This window comes from Daucus carota, chromosome 3, assembly GCF_001625215.2.
Source record: "Daucus carota subsp. sativus chromosome 3, DH1 v3.0, whole genome shotgun sequence".
Taxonomy (NCBI): Eukaryota; Viridiplantae; Streptophyta; class Magnoliopsida; order Apiales; family Apiaceae; genus Daucus; species Daucus carota.
Genome location: NC_030383.2, coordinates 18,916,138 through 18,937,317, shown reverse-complemented (window position 1 = coordinate 18,937,317; position 21,180 = coordinate 18,916,138). Strand labels below are relative to the sequence as shown.

The following is a 21,180-nucleotide window of genomic DNA, read 5'->3' as shown; positions in this document are numbered from 1 at the left end:
CGACTCAGTACTACTACTCAGCGAACTCGGACAAAACTCGGATAAGGGAAAGAAAACGCAGCAACTTAACAAAATACGAACACATAACTCGGCAGTGTGACTCGGTGAAATGAAGAAAACGGAGCTTTGGGGTTTTGTGTTTAAACTAAATACCAAGGAGATGTGTTTGTATAAAGGAAGAACAGGGGAACAGTGGTTATTTTAAGAAAACGAGAAACAAGTCCTGTGCATTTGTTTTAACAAAAACTAAGATAAGCATAGTATTGATAAGAAAGACAAAGAGATGCTAATAAACAAAACAAGTGCCGAATTAACAAGGTTGAAATCTGGAAATATAAAGCTTAAGCCCCTACACAAATCATCTTTTGTGCTAGAGCTCAAATTTCTACTAAAAATTAAATCTAAAAAGTAAGAGATCTACACTAATCACAAGCTCAATGATTCTTCATTTCCCAAAAGCTTAAAAGCATGTGGTGGTACTTAGAAGAATCATACTACTTGGAGAAAATAAATTAAAAAGACAATACAAGATGAAGCTAAAAGAGATTTGCATAGAAATTAAAAAGTGTATACACGCTTGGAAAGGAAATTGGGGCTAGCAAAATGTAAATCTATCTAAGATACTAACTATAGAAATGACTAGGTAGAAAAGTTGGGTAGGTGGCTAGGTTGCTAGGTTGGTAGGTTGGTGATTACAAGTAAAAGAAGAGGGGTATTTATAACTAAAGAATTAGGGTTTAGGGGTAGGGTGGCTCAATCTTGACCATCCATGTGCCTTGTGTGTTGGGAAGATTGTGGCCCTCCATGTGTCCCTTACTTGCCAATTCCTTTTTTTTCTTCTTTTCTTTTCATTTTCTTCTTTTTCTTGCATTTTCTCTTCTTTCTTTATTTATCTACAATTTCCTGAAATAAAATAAATAAGCGATTAATACTACGAAAATAAACAAAAAATAGGCACTTAAATATCCAAAAATATGGACTAATCAAACTTCCCCATACCTATCTTTTGCTCGTCCTCGAGTAAAATCAAAAGAAAAGAAAATAAACTAAGAAAACTAGATGCGATTCCTAGGCTCCTTTTCGTAGGCGTGACGGGTGATTTTAGGTTCACCAACCCGTTAAACTCGTAGACGATCTCTACGAGAGGAGTTTTGTCTCCTAAGGGTTTACAGAAGATATACCCATAAAATCTTCGAGCTATTCTAGCAAGTGTCTACTCGACTTGACTCTAATTTCGTTGGTGTTAACAAAAAGTGTTTTTAAGGAAAATACGACTTAAAGACTCATCTACTAATAATCAAGATACAGTTGTTTCTAATTCACTTGCATCGACACAAAGATTTACTAGAAATCCAAGGAGTGTAAGTAATTTAAGGCCTTTGATGGATCCTAATTGTCTAAGAACATTTTCTCTTTTTCAACCAATTTTGAACTGACCCAATCTCTATTGAAACAAATATCTAGCCAAACTTCACAAACTCTTATTCTTCTTCTTTTTTTCCTTTTTTGCATTGACTTTATTTTGTCCGTTTTCTTAGGCAAACAATGTTACCCATGTAGCGAGCTTTAGGTCAGTGACTCCCAAACCAAACGGTCTTAGGGCACTAGGTTTTAAAATCCCCCTACGGACTTAATTGCTCGAGTAACAAAGGCCACAAAACGAGACTAGTCAATCTACTTTTGCCCATTTATCTAAAGATTTTATCTATAAAGAACAATGGGTATTGAAGTAGTTATTCCTTTTTTTTTTTCTTTTTCTTTTCTTTTCTTTTTTTTCTATTTTTTTATTCGCAAAGGTTCGATTCGACATTGTTTCAACATGTGGGTTCTCTCTCAGGTATCGAATAATATCACTAGACAATCTCTCCATCAAAGGTCTTGTGCAAATGTGTGTGCCATCTTGGAATTTAAAGTACAAATCGGTCGATACAAGTTTCAAAAAGACAACCTTACTCGACTACGTTCAAATTATCTAAAAGACACTATATATATATACTTTTCGAAAACATGCTAAACACCAACTACTCCTAAAGTTCGAGTGAGGGAAAGACAACTTAGCTAAAACATCTCTATTTTGGATTTTTCTAATTTTTTTCATTTTTTAAGAATTACACTAAAGCCCTCCCCATACCTAAATCATGCATTGTCCTCAATGTATGCAAAAGAGAGAATTGAAATGAGAGAGTAAAGAGGAAAAATACCTGAATAGGAGATGAAGGGATTTTTATTAACTACTGAAACAACTTGCATGATCAAGGGTCGATGAGGTGGATGACCTCTTCCTCCGAATCAACAGGCAATTCTAAAAATGGTTTAAGACGTTGACCATTAACTTTGAAAACATTACCATTTTTAGGATCCTGAATTTCAACAGCACCGTGAGGAAACACAACTTGAACAATGTAAGGACCGTCCCATCTAGAACGCAACTTGCCGGGAAACAAATGAAGCCTAGAATTGTAGAGAAGAACTTTTTGGCCGGGAGAAAAAGATTTTCTTAAAATGGTTTTATCATGGAAGGCCTTGGTTTTCTCTTTGTAAATTTTAGCATTTTCATAGGCATCATTCCTAAGCTCGTCCAACTCGGTCAATTGTAACTTCCGATGACTACCGGCGGTGGGTAAGTCGAAGTTCAATTCTCTAATGGCCCACATGGCCCTATGCTCTAGCTCAACTGGCAAATGGCAAGCTTTACCATACACGAGTCTATACGGAGACATTCCTAAGACGGTCTTAAAGGCGGTCCGATAGGCCCATAAGGCGTCTATCAACTTGGTGGACCAATCCTTCCTATTCGAGTTGACCGTCTTTTCTAAGATTTGCTTAATTTGCCGGTTTGAGACCTCTACTTGGCCACTAGTTTGAGGATGATAAGGGGTAGCAAGCCTATGAGTGATGGAGTACTTCTTAAGAAGAGACTCGAATTGACGGTTCTTGAAATGTGTCCCTTGGTCACTAATGATAGCCCTAGGTGTACCAAATCGAGAAAAGATATTCTCTTTAAGGAATCTAAGGACAACTTTGTTGTCATTGGACCGAGTCGGGATGGCTTCTACCCACTTGGAAACATAATCAACCGCGAGAAGGATGTAAAGGTGCCCAAACGAACTAGGAAATGGACCCATGAAGTCTATGCCCCACACATCAAAAAGCTCTATAACAAGGATTGGGCTCATAGGCATCATGTTTCTCCTAGTGATTCTTCCTAAATGTTGACACCTACTACATGCGGAACAATACTCGGCGGCATCCTTAAACAAAGTAGGCCAATAAAAACCGCATTGGAGAATTTTAGCGGCGGTCTTCTTCGCACTAAAATGACCTCCACATGCTTGATCATGACAAAACGAGAGGATGCTATGAAACTCACTATTTGGGACACACCTCCTAATGATTTGATCGGGACAATGCTTAAAGAGATACGGGTCGTCCCAAAAGAAATGTTTCACTTGAGAAAAGAACTTGGCTTTATCATTTTTGGACCATGTCGAGGGAATGTCACCGGTTGCTAGGTAATTGACTATGTCGGCGAACCAAGGGAGAGTGGAAATCGAGAGAAGGTGTTCGTCGGGAAAGGATTCGCTTAAGGGCAAGTCGTTAGTGGATTCAACCACTAATCGAGAGAGGTGATCGGCGACGACATTCTCACAACCTTTCTTATCCCTAATCTCTAAGTCAAATTCTTGGAGCAACAACACCCATCTAATCAAACGGGCTTTTGAGTCTTTTTTAGAGAAAAGGTACTTAAGAGCGGCATGGTCGGTGTAAACAATGATTTTGGACCCGATAAGATAAGAACGAAACTTTTCTAAGGCAAAGACTACGGCTAGAAGCTCCTTCTCGGTGGTAGAGTAATTGAGTTGGGCATCATTTAAGGTCTTACTAGCGTAGTAAATGACATGAGGCCTCTTATCTATTCGTTGTCCTAAAACCGCTCCTATCGCATAATCGGATGCGTCACACATGAGCTCAAAAGGTTGACTCCAATCGGGAGACTTCATGATCGGGGCCGAAGTCAATTCTCTCTTAAGGTCTTCGAAGGCATGAACACACTCACTTGTGAACTCGAATTTGACATCCTTAGCTAGAAGGTTGGTCAAAGGTCGGGCCTTTTTGCTAAAATCTTGGATGAATCTACGATAAAATCCCGCATGTCCAAGGAAAGAACGAATTTCCTTAACGGACTTGGGAGGAGGGAGATTAGCTATTAGGTCGACCTTAGCCTTGTCTACTTCGATTCCTTTTTCAGAAATTTTGTGTCCTAAAACGATTCCCTCCTTAACCATGAAATGACATTTCTCCCAATTTAACACTAGATCCGTTTCCTCACATCTTTTCAACACTCGATCTAGATTGTTAAGGCATTGGTGAAAAGATGGACCAAAGATTGAAAAGTCATCTATGAAGACTTCTAGAAAGTCACCTATCATTTCCGAGAAGATGCTAGTCATGCACCTTTGGAACGTGGACGGGCCCGTAGTTAGGCCGAAAGCTAGACGTCTATAAGCGAAGGTTCCAAAAGGGCAAGTGAAAGTGGTCTTTTCTTGGTCCTCGGGTGCGATTGGGATTTGAAAATATCCCGAGTAACCGTCTAAGAAGCAATAAAACGCATGACCCGCTAACCTCTCTAGCATTTGATCGATGAAAGGCAAAGGAAAATGATCTTTCCTAGTGACGGCATTGAGCTTCCTAAAGTCTATACACATTCTCCAACCGGATTGGACACGGGTTGGAACTTGCTCATTGTTTTCATTGGTCACCAAAGTAATGCCCGACTTTTTAGGCACTACATGAACGGGACTCACCCACTTACTATCGGAAATGGGATAGATGATCCCATTGTCTAAGCACTTAAGAATTTCTTTCTTAACTACCTCCATCATGGGAGGATTCAACCTCCTTTGAGGTTCTCTCACGGGCTTTGCATCTTCTACCAAATGAATCCTATGTTGGACAATCGTCGGGCTAATTCCTTTAATGTCCGAGATGCTCCACCCTATCGCTCCCTTATGCTTTCTAAGGATTCCTAAAAGTTCTTCCTCTTGTGACGTAGTCAAATTAGAGGCAATGATAACGGGATAAGACTCGTTAGGGCCTAGAAAAGCATACTTAAGAGTGTCGGGAAGAGGTTTGAGTTCTACTTCCGGCGGTTGTGACTCAACGGTTTTCTTAGGTAAAGGCAAATTCTCGGGTTCAACATCACGCTCTTGACTTGTTGTAGGAATGGTGGATTCTAACATTTGGTTGACCTCATGTGTGTAGTCGGAAACATCCCAATCCTCTCCAAAATGTTTTAAGCAAAATTCAAGGGCATCTTTAGGATTCATGAGATCTTGATCAACTATTTCATCAATTAGATTAACGTCCATAGGTTGATCATAGAAATCATCGGATTGTTTCCCTACATGAAATATGTTGAGGTCAATTGTCATGTTGCCAAATGTTAACTTCATTAAGCCGTTCCTACAATTAATCAAAGCGTTGGATGTAGCTAAAAAGGGTCGTCCTAGGATGATGGGAATTTGATTCTTTGGGTTCCTAACCGGCTCGGTCTCTAGGACGACAAAATCTACGGGAAACACGAAATCACCTACTTTAATTAGCACATCCTCGATCATTCCCTTAGGAATTTTCACGGATCGATCGGCTAATTGAAGTGTGACATTTGTTTGGCGGAGCTCCCCTAAACCTAAGGCTTGGTAGACAGAATATGGAAGGAGATTAACACTAGCCCCTAAATCAAGTAACGCCTTATCCACAAAAGTTTCTCCTATGACACATGAAATTGTAGGACAACCGGGGTCCTTGTATTTCACGGGAATTTGGTTTGAGAGAATCGAACTAATGTGAGATGTAAGGAAAGCTTTCTTAGGGACATGGTTGGTTCTCTTATGGGTACATAACTCTTTAAGACACTTAGCATAGGAAGGAATTTGTTGAATTGCATCTAAAAGGGGTATGTTGACCTTGACTTGCTTAAACACTTCCAAAATCTTCTCCATTTGAGCCGATTGCTTCGGTGAAATAAGTCTTTGTGGGTAAGGGACTCTCGGTTTATAGACTATTTCACTTTGCAACTCGGGTTCCGGGTTTGGGTCACTCGACTCCTCACGGGCTTTTGAACACTCGGGTTTGTCATGATTAATGGTAGTGTGGGGTGGACTTGGGTTAGAAGTCGAATCCCCTTTCTTACCGAGGTTCTCACCAACTTGGGTATCAACTTGTTTACCCGACCTAAGAGAAATGACCGAATGCACATTATCCGGGGGTCTTTGATTAAGTGGAAATTTCGGGTTCACCTCGGGTTGGCTCGGGAACTTGTTCTTTTCTCGCTCACACAACGTGCTCGCTAATTGACTCAATTGAGACTCTAACTTAGAGACGGCTTGCACATTAGAATGCAAAAGTTGCCTATCTTGGGTTAAAGTTTGCATGAAAGTTTGCTGGGATTGGGTTAAGTTAGTTTGCGATTTCACTAAGGCCTCTATGCTCTTTTCTAAGGAATTGAGTCTCTTATCCGAATCATTAAAACCGGGAGGATTTATCGGAGCTTGACTCGGGTTTTGATAATTCGGAAAGGAATTGGGATTGGGCCTAGGAAAATTGGGTTGTGGAGTTTGAAAGTTTTGACCTTGGTTCCACGAGAAATTCGGGTGATTCTTCCACCCGGGGTTGTACGTTGGTGCAAACGGGTCATTTCTAGGCTTGGGTTGAAACATCGCGTTCACTTGCTCAAAATCATGAGATTGTTGCATCTCGGGATGGGGAGCATTATAGTTCGGGAACATAGGCATAGATGAGGGGCCACTATGAGACTCTAAAGCTTCGAGTCTCTTAGTAAGGGTTGCTAATTTGGCATCGGTTGCCACATTGTTTCCTATCGAGTGCAAACCCCTAGAACTAGACGCCTCGATCGACTTTTTAGGTTCTCTAGTAGATTCCCATAACATTGTTTTCTCGGCTAAGTCCTCGAAAAATTCCCACCCTTGGTCCTCATCTTTCTCCATGAATTTGCCTTGGCACATAGATTCTAACAAAGCGGTTGTTTGACTATCTAAGGCCTCGTAAACAATCTTACAAAGTCTCCATTTCTCTATTCCATGGTGGGGGCATTGTGATAAAAGATTTTTGAAACGATCAAAGAATTTCCAAAAAGACTCATTTTCCCTTTGATGGAATTGATTTATTTCATTTGTAATTCGAGTCGTTTTGTGGTTTGGAAAATACTTTTTAAGAAACATTACCACAAAGCCCTCCCAAGTGGAAATAGAATTGACGGGAAGACTATACAACCATTTTTTAGCATTTTCTTTTAAAGCAAAGTTGATTAGTCTAAGCCGAATGGAATCTTCGCTCAATTGTTGGAGTTTTTGCAAACCGCAAACCTCCTCAAATTCTTGGATAAAAAGATAGGGATCCTCACCTTCACTCCCTAAAAATTTAGGCAACATGCTAATGTGATGTGCCTTAATCTCGAAATTATTCCCATTAACGGGAGGAAGGGTGATGCACGAAGGTTGAGCGGAACGGGACGGGTAACAGCGGTCTTTAAGAGACAAGGCCATGTTTACTATCGGTTCGCTAGCTTCTATGGGTTCGGAGTCCGAAGAGGACGAAGAAGGAATTTCGATGATTGGTCTAACTAATCTAGACGATTCGCTCCTAACCCAAGTAGTTCGCATAAACTAGATAGTAAACACGTAGCAAATAAGTACGAAGAAATAAAACAAACAAAAGAAAGGGTGTAAAAGTGAAAGAAAAACTTAATTCTAGGGTTCCCTAATAAAAATGAACTAGACCTTGCTCCTAACGTTAAGGACCACCAAAAACTCGATAAATCCAAAATTATTCGGACCGGTCTGGCCAGTTTGGAGCAGGCATTGCCAAGAGGCCAATCTCCGCGCTTAGACACCAAACCTTAATCGGCCAGGTAAGCTTTCGCTTGCCTTAGACACCGAAAAGTCAGAATAATTAAAGATTACCTCGTCTTTTAGGTACCTTCCTAGTTGAGCGCGAAATCCTAGGGGCTAACGTCTAATTCAATTTTATTAAAAGGCTAGGGAATGCAAAATGAAGGATTAAGTCGTTGTGGGCCAAGGAAAGAGTGATGAAATCTCCCCCCTTATCTTATGAGTGGTTTTGCCCTTAAGATTTTATTTAAAATGATGCACCACACAACGAGATAATAAAAGCGGTAAACAAATATGGATGCTCTACACTACGTGTTTTAATCTAAAGAAAAGAAAGAAATTAACGTACCTTTGGGTCCTCCAGCGATCACCACAAATATAGGTACGAAAATTTAAAAACAAAAAATTAAAATCTAAATGATGTGCCCTAAGTGATTAAATGCATGATGCAACACATATTTAATTCTATCTAATATTTTTGGATTTTAAATATTTGATTTGTTTGTGTTTTTTTTCAATTTTCAGATTTGTTTGTGATTTTCTAAATAAAAACGAAAAATAAGAGTGGAGAGATACGGTATACCAAAGCAAGCTTCCAAATCCGAGCAAAATTTGTTCACTTTACTCCATGATTCCCGAATACTCCTCCTCGAAATAAAGAACAAAAAATAGTGAGAAACAAACTAATCCGAAAGATTAAAAATAAAGGAGCGAAAAAAATTAATTTTAATCCCCGGCAGCGGCGCCAAAAACTTGATGTGCTCGAAATGATTACCTTTTAAATCGCAAGCGCACGATCACCGTTTTAATATTTATGATTCGATCCACAGAGATTAAAATTATTTTTCGCAAATCCTTAATTAATTAATCTAGGCGGAAAAGAACAAAATATTTTGAGAAAAAGGGGTTTCTAAATTTAACTCTAAGATTTCATTGTAAGCTAATCTAATTAATTATTACTAATCAAAACTTAACTAATTAACTTGTTCAGCAAATGAAAATTAACTAGTACCACTAGTAACTCGACTGAATGCATGACTCCGAAAACAAGAATGTTAAAACAAAGTTTACTTTAAAACAATAAACTATCCACCATTTCAAAAACTACCAGTGAATAAAGTGACTCGGTGAACAGAAAACAACTCGAATGAAACTAACACTACGACTTAACTAACAAAATAAACTCTAAAGGAACCCAGACAGTGATTACAAACTATATAGCAGCTTGGACAACGACAGAACAAAACCCAGCATAATTCAAAACTAAACCTCGACTCAGCATAACTCAGACCAGCTTATAAACTTGGAAATTTAAGCAAAAAAAAAATGAACAAGGACCTGGACTATAATCAAAAGCCAGTAAAACATACTTACAAACAATCAAAAACTAATTGGACACTGCAGCAGGACTTCAAGACAACTCGACAAAATCCAAAAAAAACGCAACAAACACTACTCACTACTCTGTTTACAAAACTCAACATCCAAATCATAAAACCAGTAAATAATCTGCAACTAAACTCCGAAAAGAACAGCTATGACTTGATTTCAAACCCATCAACAACACTCAACAACTCGACTAAACCAGGACCCAAACTCAGTGTATTCAAAACAGACGCAGCCAAGAAGAAACAAAACTCAGTTAACACCGAGCGGACTAAACAAAATAACGAAACCCAAACATCTCAGAACTCAAACTCGGTACTGGACTCGATTGAAATGCAGCCAAAACAGAGCAAAGATACTCAGACTCGGGCTCGCAGTCAAGGAACCGAAAGAAACGCAATCGCAGGGCAAAACGAGAACTCAATAACAGCATTCAACAACAAAAACTACAGCCATGACTCAATCGACTTGACATACAAACTTGGAACAGGGGTTTTCGACTCAGTACTACTACTCAGCGAACTCGGACAAAACTCGGATAAGGGAAAGAAAACGCAGCAACTTAACAAAATACGAACACATAACTCGGCAGTGTGACTCGGTGAAATGAAGAAAACGGAGCTTTGGGGTTTTGTGTTTAAACTAAATACCAAGGAGATGTGTTTGTATAAAGGAAGAACAGGGGAACAGTGGTTATTTTAAGAAAACGAGAAACAAGTCCTGTGCATTTGTTTTAACAAAAACTAAGATAAGCATAGTATTGATAAGAAAGACAAAGAGATGCTAATAAACAAAACAAGTGCCGAATTAACAAGGTTGAAATCTGGAAATATAAAGCTTAAGCCCCTACACAAATCATCTTTTGTGCTAGAGCTCAAATTTCTACTAAAAATTAAATCTAAAAAGTAAGAGATCTACACTAATCACAAGCTCAATGATTCTTCATTTCCCAAAAGCTTAAAAGCATGTGGTGGTACTTAGAAGAATCATACTACTTGGAGAAAATAAATTAAAAAGACAATACAAGATGAAGCTAAAAGAGATTTGCATAGAAATTAAAAAGTGTATACACGCTTGGAAAGGAAATTGGGGCTAGCAAAATGTAAATCTATCTAAGATACTAACTATAGAAATGACTAGGTAGAAAAGTTGGGTAGGTGGCTAGGTTGCTAGGTTGGTAGGTTGGTGATTACAAGTAAAAGAAGAGGGGTATTTATAACTAAAGAATTAGGGTTTAGGGGTAGGGTGGCTCAATCTTGACCATCCATGTGCCTTGTGTGTTGGGAAGATTGTGGCCCTCCATGTGTCCCTTACTTGCCAATTCCTTTTTTTTCTTCTTTTCTTTTCATTTTCTTCTTTTTCTTGCATTTTCTCTTCTTTCTTTATTTATCTACAATTTCCTGAAATAAAATAAATAAGCGATTAATACTACGAAAATAAACAAAAAATAGGCACTTAAATATCCAAAAATATGGACTAATCAGATTCTAATTTTAAACAACCGGAAATGAAGCTACAAGTTGTTTTTAACTTCAAACAAGTCTGGAATGAAGATACAAGTTGATTCCAACTTCAATCTAGCCAATAATGAAGCAACAAGTTGTTTATAGGCTTAAACGAGTCAAGAATGAAACTATAAGTTGATTCTAATTTGTAACATCCGAAAACGAAGCTAGAAGTTGGTTTCAACTTCAAACGAGTCTAGAATGAAGCTCCAATTTGTTTCCAACTTCAATCTAGCCGATAATGAAGCAATAAGTTGTTTACAGGCTTAAACGAGTCAAGAATGAAACTACAAGTTGATTCTAATTTTAAACAACCGAAAATGAAGCTACAATTTGTTTTCAACTTCAAACGAGTCTGGAATGAAGCTAAAAGTTGTTTCCAACTTCAATCTTGCCAATGATGAAGCAACAAGTTGTTTACATGCTTAAACGAGTCAAGAATGAAACTACAAGTTGATTCTAATTTTAAACAACCGAAAATGAAGCTACAATTTGTTTTCAACTTCAAACGAGTCTAGAATGAAACTACAAGTTGTTTCCAACTTCAATCTAGCGAAAAATGAAGCAGCAAGTTGTTTCCGGGCTCAAACGAGTCAAGAATGAAATTACAAGTTGATTCTAATTTTAAACAACCAAAAATGAAGCTACAATTTGTTTTCAACTTCAAACGAGTCTGGAATGAAGCTACAAGTTGTTTTCAACTTCAATCTAGCGAATAATGAAGCAACAAGTTGTTTCCGGGCTCAAACGAGTCAAGAATAAAACTACAAGTTGATTCTAATTTTAAACAACCGAAAATGAAGCTACAAATTGTTTTCAACTTCAAACGAATCTAGAATGAAGCTACAAGTTGTTTCCAACTTCAAACTATTTAATAATGAAGCAGCAAGTTGTTTCCGGGCTCAAACGAGTCAAGAATGAAACTACAAGTTCATTCTAATTTTAAACAACCGAAAATGAAGCTACAAGTTGTTTTCAACTTCAAACGAGTCTAGAATGAAGCTACAAGTTGTTTCAAACTTTAATCTAGACAATAATGAAGAAACAAGTTGTTTACAGGCTTAAACGAATCAAGAATGAAACTATAAGTTGATTCTAATTTTTAACAACTGAAAACGAAGCTACAAGTTGTTTTCAAATTCAAACGAGTTTGGAATGGAGCTACAAGTTGTTTCCAACTTCAATCTAGCCAATGATGAAGCAACAAGTTGTTTGCATGCTTAAACGAGTCAAGAATGAAACTACAAGTTGATTCTAATTTTAAACAACCGAAAAGAAGCTACAATTTGTTTTCAACTTCAAACGAGTCTGGAATGAAATTACAAGCTGTTTCCAACTTCAATCTAGCGAATAATAAAGCAACAAGTTGTTTCCGGGCTCCAACGAGTCAAGAATGAAACTAAAAGTTGATTCTAATTTTAAACAACCGAAAATGAAGCTACAAGTTGTTTTCAAATTCAAACGAGTCTGGAATGAAGCTACAAGTTGTTTCCAACTTCAATCTAGCCAATAATGAAGCAACAAGTTGTTTACAGGCTTAAACGAGTCAAGAATAAAATTACAAGTTGATTCTAATTTTAAACAACCGGAAATGAAGCTACAAGTTGTTTTCAACTTCAAACGAGTCTGGAATGAAGTTACAAGATGTTTCCAACTTCAATCTAGCGAATAATGAAGCAACAAGTTGTTTCCGGGCTCAAACGGGTCAAGAATGAAACTACAAGTTGATTCTAATTTTAAACAACCGAAAATGAAGCTACAAGTTGTTTTAAACTTCAACCGAGTCTGGAATGAAGCTCCAAGTTGTTTCCAACTTCAATCTAACCAATAATGAAGCAACAAGTTGTTTACAGGCTTAAACGAGTCAAGAATGAAACTACAAGTTGATTCTAATTTTAAACAACCGGAAATGAAGCTACAAGTTGTTTTTAACTTCAAACAAGTCTGGAATGAAGATACAAGTTGATTCCAACTTCAATCTAGCCAATAATGAAGCAACAAGTTGTTTATAGGCTTAAACGAGTCAAGAATGAAACTATAAGTTGATTCTAATTTGTAACATCCGAAAACGAAGCTAGAAGTTGGTTTCAACTTCAAACGAGTCTAGAATGAAGCTCCAATTTGTTTCCAACTTCAATCTAGCCGATAATGAAGCAACAAGTTGTTTACAGGCTTAAACGAGTCAAGAATGAAACTACAAGTTGATTCTAATTTTAAACAACCGAAAATGAAGCTACAATTTGTTTTCAACTTCAAACGAGTCTGGAATGAAGCTAAAAGTTGTTTCCAACTTCAATCTTGCCAATGATGAAGCAACAAGTTGTTTACATGCTTAAACGAGTCAAGAATGAAACTACAAGTTGATTCTAATTTTAAACAACCGAAAATGAAGCTACAATTTGTTTTCAACTTCAAACGAGTCTAGAATGAAACTACAAGTTGTTTCCAACTTCAATCTAGCGAAAAATGAAGCAGCAAGTTGTTTTCGGGCTCAAACGAGTCAAGAATGAAATTACAAGTTGATTCTAATTTTAAACAACCAAAAATGAAGCTACAATTTGTTTTCAACTTCAAACGAGTCTGGAATGAAGCTACAAGTTGTTTTCAACTTCAATCTACCGAATAATGAAGCAACAAGTTGTTTCCGGGCTCAAACGAGTCAAGAATAAAACTACAAGTTGATTCTAATTTTAAACAACCGAAAATGAAGCTACAAATTGTTTTCAACTTCAAACGAATCTGGAATGAAGCTACAAGTTGTTTCCAACTTCAAACTATTTAATAATGAAGCAGCAAGTTGTTTCCGGGCTCAAACGAGTCAAGAATGAAACTACAAGTTCATTCTAATTTTAAACAACCGAAAATGAAGCTACAAGTTGTTTTCAACTTCAAACGAGTCTAGAATGAAGCTACAAGTTGTTTCAAACTTTAATCTAGACAATAATGAAGAAACAAGTTGTTTACAGGCTTAAACGAATCAAGAATGAAACTATAAGTTGATTCTAATTTTTAACAACCGAAAACGAAGCTACAAGTTGTTTTCAAATTCAAACGAGTTTGGAATGGAGCTACAAGTTGTTTCCAACTTCAATCTAGCCAATGATGAAGCAACAAGTTGTTTGCATGCTTAAACGAGTCAAGAATGAAACTACAAGTTGATTCTAATTTTAAACAACCGAAAAGAAGCTACAATTTGTTTTCAACTTCAAACGAGTCTGGAATGAAACTACAAGCTGTTTCCAACTTCAATCTAGCGAATAATAAAGCAACAAGTTGTTTCCGGGCTCCAACGAGTCAAGAATGAAACTAAAAGTTGATTCTAATTTTAAACAACCGAAAATGAAGCTACAAGTTGTTTTCAAATTCAAACGAGTCTGGAATGAAGCTACAAGTTGTTTCCAACTTCAATCTAGCCAATAATGAAGCAACAAGTTGTTTACAGGCTTAAACGAGTCAAGAATAAAATTACAAGTTGATTCTAATTTTAAACAACCGGAAATGAAGCTACAAGTTGTTTTCAACTTCAAACGAGTCTGGAATGAAGTTACAAGATCTTTCCAACTTCAATCTAGCGAATAATGAAGCAACAAGTTGTTTCCGGGCTCAAACGGGTCAAGAATGAAACTACAAGTTGATTCTAATTTTAAACAACCGAAAATGAAGCTACAAGTTGTTTTAAACTTCAACCGAGTCTGGAATGAAGCTCCAAGTTGTTTCCAACTTCAATCTAACCAATAATGAAGCAACAAGTTGTTTACAGGCTTAAACGAGTCAAGAATGAAACTACAAGTTGATTCTAATTTTAAACAACCGGAAATGAAGCTACAAGTTGTTTTTAACTTCAAACAAGTCTGGAATGAAGATACAAGTTGATTCCAACTTCAATCTAGCCAATAATGAAGCAACAAGTTGTTTATAGGCTTAAACGAGTCAAGAATGAAACTATAAGTTGATTCTAATTTGTAACATCCGAAAACGAAGCTAGAAGTTGGTTTCAACTTCAAACGAGTCTAGAATGAAGCTCCAATTTGTTTCCAACTTCAATCTAGCCGATAATGAAGCAACAAGTTGTTTACAGGCTTAAACGAGTCAAGAATGAAACTACAAGTTGATTCTAATTTTAAACAACCGAAAATGAAGCTACAATTTGTTTTCAACTTCAAACGAGTCTGGAATGAAGCTAAAAGTTGTTTCCAACTTCAATCTTGCCAATGATGAAGCAACAAGTTGTTTACATGCTTAAACGAGTCAAGAATGAAACTACAAGTTGATTCTAATTTTAAACAACCGAAAATGAAGCTACAATTTGTTTTCAACTTCAAACGAGTCTAGAATGAAACTACAAGTTGTTTCCAACTTCAATCTAGCGAAAAATGAAGCAGCAAGTTGTTTTCGGGCTCAAACGAGTCAAGAATGAAATTACAAGTTGATTCTAATTTTAAACAACCAAAAATGAAGCTACAATTTGTTTTCAACTTCAAACGAGTCTGGAATGAAGCTACAAGTTGTTTTCAACTTCAATCTAGCGAATAATGAAGCAACAAGTTGTTTCCGGGCTCAAACGAGTCAAGAATAAAACTACAAGTTGATTCTAATTTTAAACAACCGAAAATGAAGCTACAAATTGTTTTCAACTTCAAACGAATCTGGAATGAAGCTACAAGTTGTTTCCAACTTCAAACTATTTAATAATGAAGCAGCAAGTTGTTTCCGGGCTCAAACGAGTCAAGAATGAAACTACAAGTTCATTCTAATTTTAAACAACCGAAAATGAAGCTACAAGTTGTTTTCAACTTCAAACGAGTCTAGAATGAAGCTACAAGTTGTTTCAAACTTTAATCTAGACAATAATGAAGAAACAAGTTGTTTACAGGCTTAAACGAATCAAGAATGAAACTATAAGTTGATTCTAATTTTTAACAACCGAAAACGAAGCTACAAGTTGTTTTCAAATTCAAACGAGTTTGGAATGGAGCTACAAGTTGTTTCCAACTTCAATCTAGCCAATGATGAAGCAACAAGTTGTTTGCATGCTTAAACGAGTCAAGAATGAAACTACAAGTTGATTCTAATTTTAAACAACCGAAAAGAAGCTACAATTTGTTTTCAACTTCAAACGAGTCTGGAATGAAACTACAAGCTGTTTCCAACTTCAATCTAGCGAATAATAAAGCAACAAGTTGTTTCCGGGCTCCAACGAGTCAAGAATGAAACTAAAAGTTGATTCTAATTTTAAACAACCGAAAATGAAGCTACAAGTTGTTTTCAAATTCAAACGAGTCTGGAATGAAGCTACAAGTTGTTTCCAACTTCAATCTAGCCAATAATGAAGCAACAAGTTGTTTACAGGCTTAAACGAGTCAAGAATAAAATTACAAGTTGATTCTAATTTTAAACAACCGGAAATGAAGCTACAAGTTGTTTTCAACTTCAAACGAGTCTGGAATGAAGTTACAAGATCTTTCCAACTTCAATCTAGCGAATAATGAAGCAACAAGTTGTTTCCGGGCTCAAACGGGTCAAGAATGAAACTACAAGTTGATTCTAATTTTAAACAACCGAAAATGAAGCTACAAGTTGTTTTAAACTTCAACCGAGTCTGGAATGAAGCTCCAAGTTGTTTCCAACTTCAATCTAACCAATAATGAAGCAACAAGTTGTTTACAGGCTTAAACGAGTCAAGAATGAAACTACAAGTTGATTCTAATTTTAAACAACCGGAAATGAAGCTACAAGTTGTTTTTAACTTCAAACAAGTCTGGAATGAAGATACAAGTTGATTCCAACTTCAATCTAGCCAATAATGAAGCAACAAGTTGTTTATAGGCTTAAACGAGTCAAGAATGAAACTATAAGTTGATTCTAATTTGTAACATCCGAAAACGAAGCTAGAAGTTGGTTTCAACTTCAAACGAGTCTAGAATGAAGCTCCAATTTGTTTCCAACTTCAATCTAGCCGATAATGAAGCAACAAGTTGTTTACAGGCTTAAACGAGTCAAGAATGAAACTACAAGTTGATTCTAATTTTAAACAACCGAAAATGAAGCTACAATTTGTTTTCAACTTCAAACGAGTCTGGAATGAAGCTAAAAGTTGTTTCCAACTTCAATCTTGCCAATGATGAAGCAACAAGTTGTTTACATGCTTAAACGAGTCAAGAATGAAACTACAAGTTGATTCTAATTTTAAACAACCGAAAATGAAGCTACAATTTGTTTTCAACTTCAAACGAGTCTAGAATGAAACTACAAGTTGTTTCCAACTTCAATCTAGCGAAAAATGAAGCAGCAAGTTGTTTTCGGGCTCAAACGAGTCAAGAATGAAATTACAAGTTGATTCTAATTTTAAACAACCAAAAATGAAGCTACAATTTGTTTTCAACTTCAAACGAGTCTGGAATGAAGCTACAAGTTGTTTTCAACTTCAATCTAGCGAATAATGAAGCAACAAGTTGTTTCCGGGCTCAAACGAGTCAAGAATAAAACTACAAGTTGATTCTAATTTTAAACAACCGAAAATGAAGCTACAAATTGTTTTCAACTTCAAACGAATCTGGAATGAAGCTACAAGTTGTTTCCAACTTCAAACTATTTAATAATGAAGCAGCAAGTTGTTTCCGGGCTCAAACGAGTCAAGAATGAAACTACAAGTTCATTCTAATTTTAAACAACCGAAAATGAAGCTACAAGTTGTTTTCAACTTCAAACGAGTCTAGAATGAAGCTACAAGTTGTTTCAAACTTTAATCTAGACAATAATGAAGAAACAAGTTGTTTACAGGCTTAAACGAATCAAGAATGAAACTATAAGTTGATTCTAATTTTTAACAACCGAAAACGAAGCTACAAGTTGTTTTCAAATTCAAACGAGTTTGGAATGGAGCTACAAGTTGTTTCCAACTTCAATCTAGCCAATGATGAAGCAACAAGTTGTTTGCATGCTTAAACGAGTCAAGAATGAAACTACAAGTTGATTCTAATTTTAAACAACCGAAAAGAAGCTACAATTTGTTTTCAACTTCAAACGAGTCTGGAATGAAACTACAAGCTGTTTCCAACTTCAATCTAGCGAATAATAAAGCAACAAGTTGTTTCCGGGCTCCAACGAGTCAAGAATGAAACTAAAAGTTGATTCTAATTTTAAACAACCGAAAATGAAGCTACAAGTTGTTTTCAAATTCAAACGAGTCTGGAATGAAGCTACAAGTTGTTTCCAACTTCAATCTAGCCAATAATGAAGCAACAAGTTGTTTACAGGCTTAAACGAGTCAAGAATAAAATTACAAGTTGATTCTAATTTTAAACAACCGGAAATGAAGCTACAAGTTGTTTTCAACTTCAAACGAGTCTGGAATGAAGTTACAAGATCTTTCCAACTTCAATCTAGCGAATAATGAAGCAACAAGTTGTTTCCGGGCTCAAACGGGTCAAGAATGAAACTACAAGTTGATTCTAATTTTAAACAACCGAAAATGAAGCTACAAGTTGTTTTAAACTTCAACCGAGTCTGGAATGAAGCTCCAAGTTGTTTCCAACTTCAATCTAACCAATAATGAAGCAACAAGTTGTTTACAGGCTTAAACGAGTCAAGAATGAAACTACAAGTTGATTCTAATTTTAAACAACCGGAAATGAAGCTACAAGTTGTTTTTAACTTCAAACAAGTCTGGAATGAAGATACAAGTTGATTCCAACTTCAATCTAGCCAATAATGAAGCAACAAGTTGTTTATAGGCTTAAACGAGTCAAGAATGAAACTATAAGTTGATTCTAATTTGTAACATCCGAAAACGAAGCTAGAAGTTGGTTTCAACTTCAAACGAGTCTAGAATGAAGCTCCAATTTGTTTCCAACTTCAATCTAGCCGATAATGAAGCACAAGTTGTTTACAGGCTTAAACGAGTCAAGAATGAAACTACAAGTTGATTCTAATTTTAAACAACCGAAAATGAAGCTACAATTTGTTTTCAACTTCAAACGAGTCTGGAATGAAGCTAAAAGTTGTTTCCAACTTCAATCTTGCCAATGATGAAGCAACAAGTTGTTTACATGCTTAAACGAGTCAAGAATGAAACTACAAGTTGATTCTAATTTTAAACAACCGAAAATGAAGCTACAATTTGTTTTCAACTTCAAACGAGTCTAGAATGAAACTACAAGTTGTTTCCAACTTCAATCTAGCGAAAAATGAAGCAGCAAGTTGTTTCCGGGCTCAAACGAGTCAAGAATGAAATTACAAGTTGATTCTAATTTTAAACAACCGAAAATGAAGCTACAATTTGTTTTTAACTTCAAACGAGTCTGGAATGAAGCTACAAGTTGTTTCCAACTTCAATCAAGCCAATAATGAAGCAACAAGTTGTTTCCGGGCTCAAACGAGTCAAGAATAAAACTACAAGTTGATTCTAATTTTAAACAACCGAAAATGAAGCTACAAATTGTTTTCAACTTCAAACGAATCTGGAATGAAGCTACAAGTTGTTTCCAACTTCAAACTATTTAATAATGAAGCAGCAAGTTGTTTCCGGGCTCAAACGAGTCAAGAATGAAACTACAAGTTCATTCTAATTTTAAACAACCGAAAATGAAGCTACAAGTTGTTTTCAACTTCAAACGAGTCTAGAATGAAGCTACAAGTTGTTTCAAACTTTAATCTAGACAATAATGAAGAAACAAGTTGTTTACAGGCTTAAACGAATCAAGAATGAAACTATAAGTTGATTCTAATTTTTAACAACCGAAAACGAAGCTACAAGTTGTTTTCAAATTCAAACGAGTTTGGAATGGAGCTACAAGTTGTTTCCAACTTCAATCTAGCCAATGATGAAGCAACAAGTTGTTTGCATGCTTAAACGAGTCAAGAATGAAACTACAAGTTGATTCTAATTTTAAACAACCGAAAATGAAGCTACAATTTGTTTTCAACTTCAAACGAATCTGGAATGAAACTACAAGCTGTTTCCAACTTCAATCTAGCGAATAATGAAGCAACAAGTTGTTTCCGGGCTCCAACGAGTCAAGAATGAAACTAAAAGTTGATTCTAATTTTAAACAACCGAAAATGAAGCTACAAGTTGTTTTCAAATTCAAACGAGTCTGGAATGAAGCTACAAGTTGTTTCCAACTTCAATCTAGCGAATAATGAAGCAACAAGTTGTTTCCGGGCTCAAACGGGTCAAGAATGAAACTACAAGTTGATTCTAATTTTAAACAACCGAAAATGAAGCTACAAGTTGTTTTAAACTTCAACCGAGTCTGGAATGAAGCTCCAAGTTGTTTCCAACTTCAATCTAACCAATAATGAAGCAACAAGTTGTTTACAGGCTTAAACGAGTCAAGAATGAAACTACAAGTTGATTCTAATTTTAAACAACCGGAAATGAAGCTACAAGTTGTTTTTAACTTCAAACAAGTCTGGAATGAAGATACAAGTTGATTCCAACTTCAATCTAGCCAATAATGAAGCAACAAGTTGTTTATAGGCTTAAACGAGTCAAGAATGAAACTATAAGTTGATTCTAATTTGTAACATCCGAAAACGAAGCTAGAAGTTGGTTTCAACTTCAAACGAGTCTAGAATGAAGCTCCAATTTGTTTCCAACTTCAATCTACCCGATAATGAAGCAACAAGTTGTTTACAGGCTTAAACGAGTCAAGAATGAAACTACAAGTTGATTCTAATTTTAAACAACCGAAAATGAAGCTACAATTTGTTTTCAACTTCAAACGAGTCTGGAATGAAGCTAAAAGTTGTTTCCAACTTCAATCTTGCCAATGATGAAGCAACAAGTTGTTTACATGCTTAAACGAGTCAAGAATGAAACTACAAGTTGATTCTAATTTTAAACAACCGAAAATGAAGCTACAATTTGTTTTCAACTTCAAACAAGTCTAGAATGAAACTACAAGATGTTTCCAACTTCAATCTAGCGAAAAATGAAGCAGCAAGTTGTTTCCGGGCTCAAACGAGTCAAGAATGAAATTACAAGTTGATTCTAATTTTAAACAACCGAAAATGAAGCTACAATTTGTTTTCAACTTCAAACGAGTCTGGAATGAAGCTACAAGTTGTTTCCAACTTCAATCTAGCGAATAATGAAGCAACAAGTTGTTTCCGGGCTCAAACGGATCAAGAATGAAACTACAAGTTGATTCTAATTTTAAACAACCGAAAATGAAGCTACAAGTTGTTTTAAACTTCAACCGAGTCTGGAATGAAGCTCCAAGTTGTTTCCAACTTCAATCTAACCAATAATGAAGCAACAAGTTGTTTACAGGCTTAAACGAGTCAAGAATGAAACAAGTTGATTCTAATTTTAAACAACCGGAAATGAAGCTACAAGTTGTTTTTAACTTCAAACAAGTCTGGAATGAAGATAC

The 21,180-nt window shown here is 36.2% G+C and overlaps 1 long non-coding RNA gene across 1 annotated transcript; it reads right to left on the bottom strand.

Annotated features, from left to right (window-relative positions):
• Positions 1–531: 531 nt before the first annotated feature.
• LOC135151088 (uncharacterized) lies at positions 532–10,761 on the bottom strand. The gene is made up of 2 exons (XR_010289566.1): positions 8,494–10,761; positions 532–903 (listed from the first exon to the last, which is right to left on the bottom strand). It is a non-coding gene; the product is annotated as an uncharacterized LOC135151088 (long non-coding RNA).
• Positions 10,762–21,180: the final 10,419 nt, after the last annotated feature.